This window comes from Phragmites australis, chromosome 3 (genome assembly GCF_958298935.1).
Source record: "Phragmites australis chromosome 3, lpPhrAust1.1, whole genome shotgun sequence".
NCBI classification, from domain to species: Eukaryota; Viridiplantae; Streptophyta; class Magnoliopsida; order Poales; family Poaceae; genus Phragmites; species Phragmites australis.
Window position 1 is genome coordinate 25,089,949 of NC_084923.1, and position 2,745 is coordinate 25,092,693.

General features: G+C 43.8%; 1 pseudogene; it reads right to left on the reverse strand.

Annotated features, from left to right (window-relative positions):
- Positions 1–326: 326 nt before the first annotated feature.
- LOC133910612 (uncharacterized) lies at positions 327–2,534 on the reverse strand (annotated as a pseudogene).
- Positions 2,535–2,745: the final 211 nt, after the last annotated feature.

A 2,745-nucleotide genomic window follows, 5' to 3' on the forward strand; every position in this document is an offset into this window, starting at 1 on the left:
AAAAGAAACGGTTTGCATTTTGCCAAAAACAAATTGAGAGAAACTTTTTGTGCAATTCCAGGGTAAAAAAAATAGCTACTCCGCATTCTGTGGCATCCTAAGCACTCCAGCGATAGTTAAGCTACCAAGTCTTATTGAACTTCAGCTTCAAAGGCACAGTAATTGTGCAATGAAGCAGATCTGAACAACAGAGCACGCTGGTGGTTTGCCCTGCAACAGAGTGACCTTTCAGTAGATACTTGGGGCACTCACATGACATATAGTCAGAGCCAAAATTTATGTAACAACATTCACACCTACACACGATACATAATACTAGAGAGAGTTCAGTTACACAGATCCAACAACAGCACTGAGATTTTGCCTTGTAAGGAAATCTCAAGAAAAGTTTCTCTAACAAGCCAGTCTTGGCTCGGATACGCAAAATACAGTATCAAGAATGAGGGTAACGCCAACAACACTGTGATAAGAGTGTACAATAACAAGACCGCTGTGCTGGCAGGGATCGCATAGAGCACCATGAGGAGGGAGAAGAACACCAGAGGAAACTTGGCAGTCAGGTGGACCAAGAAGGACAGTGACTTACGCAGGCGAAGCTTGTACCCTCTCTTCATTTAGGAGAGGGATACCATGGCCAGCATGATTTATACATTGGACGGCGATATGTCAACCTGTGGCGGAAGGGGACGTCTTATGGGGTTTGGATACCATGCATTTCCATTGGCTCTACTGCTGCTTGAGGAGAGCCACGGAGTATGTTGCTCACTGTGAATAGTGCTGGAATTTATGCAAACTTTAACGTTCTTTTGGGCCGTGTTGGGCTGCCAGGGCTGGCCTTTCTTTCTGTTTCGGTCCAATCCAGTATGGGCGCCGTATATATACGGTCTATCTAGGGTTGGAAAGCAGGACGGGATTTTTCCTTGGCCGCTCCGTCCGATGGCTCCTGGGGGCTGGCGGCGGCAACGCTCCGGCCGATTCTTTGGACGGATGCGCTGGTTGCAGCAGCATCAGGAGGGATGGATCTTTGGGTGGTCGCGGGAATCTCGCAGGGATGAGACTGCGGCTCTCTGGATTGAGGATAAGTCCCCTATCTCATTCTCTCTGGCTTTTACTCTCTGGGTGCGACGGCATAAAAGTGGCTGATTACCTCCCTTGTGTTCTAGCTCGGAGTTGGATCAAGACCTAGATCCTGAGTCTCATCTTGGGTTTTCTTTGGTGATCTACCCGAGAGTGAATGCTCTGTTGGTGGCCAGAGCTGCAACGCTGAAACTCATCCGGATTGCAGTGGCAGTTCGGTTCTAGGCTTTGTATCTCCGATCTCCTCTCATCGCCGGCAACGGAGGGTGATTGGTTTTCTGGGTCAGCGGCGCATTAGCCGTGCCTAGCCAATCTTCATTTTGATCTCGATCAAAGCTTTCACTGTGAGTTTCTCTGCCTCCTATTCTGTTAACTTGCTCTGTGATGATGATATATTGAGATTGGATTAATAGATGGGTACAATAGCTAGATCTGTGATCTGGGCAGTGTGCTGAAATCCCTAATGTTTACATCTTGTCATAATTCTTCTGAGTAAGTTGTATGCAGAAATGGATGTATGTTGATTGCAAGTTTATGCGCTCAGGTTAGAACTGGTGCTTGTGACATAGTCAGTGTTTGCTTAGCTTATTCTGTGATGAATATATATGTTGATATATTCTGAGATATCCAGTCATTCTATTCTGCGATTATCTCTTGTGCTGGACAACCTGGTTGATCCTTTGTTGGCTAGAAGAATTATGTAATAGGGTTCTTTTCAGTCACTGTCCAGAACTATTTTAATGTCTGTCCAGATTCTCTAAGCTAGATGAAAACCCTTTAATAGTCCAATCTATGATATTGAGGAAAGAACAATTAGGGAGCAAGACTTTCATGTTTTGGGGCCAATTGTTAACTTATTCTGAGAGCCCAGTATTTTGTTTTATTTTCTGCTATCAGTTTGCTGTGCAGATTATACTCATATGCTTTATCTTGGTATTCAGCTACTGTTGGTACTCCTGTAGAGGTATTTTCTGCTGTTATTCTTACTTCTTTCTGCAATATTATATTTATAGTTGGAATAAGGTATATGCTCATTATATGGCACTATATTATACTACAAATAGCAGAACGTGATCGTGCACGCTCACCATTCATTCCCACAACCATCCAAAGAAGGAGGTAGTTTTTGTGTGGGAATGTGAGATTATTCCGATCGTAAAGTATGCGGAGTGATAGAAGGTTGCACCATAGACAGCAAATGAAGAATGGTGGCAGGATGCAGTTCATTAAGAATAGGATGCAGTTCTTACACATGGTGTGGCCGCAACAAAGCACATAAGGCACGTTCTCTACTATGTTGAAAGACTCCAAACATATTGGGCATTCCAGACCTTCCCTGCTTGTGCATGAGGACGCCTCATCATCAAATCAAGCAGCACTGGAAGAGGTGCACTATAATTTGGAGGACTCCTTTTCCCCAACCCAGACGCCCAAGCATTTGATGCAAAACCCTACATCTCAGTAAGCTATCTTGAAGACCCAGATTTTACTTGCATATTTTTTTTTCACTTGGGGATAGACCTGAAAGACCAAGTAAATCATGTATCAGGGCAATGGTATTAAAAAGATGACCGAAATATTATCATTGTTATCAAAGGAAGTAGGCAAATGACAAGCAGTCATATAAAAAGTAGAATGCACAGCAGAAGCAGAATTACAGGAGATACC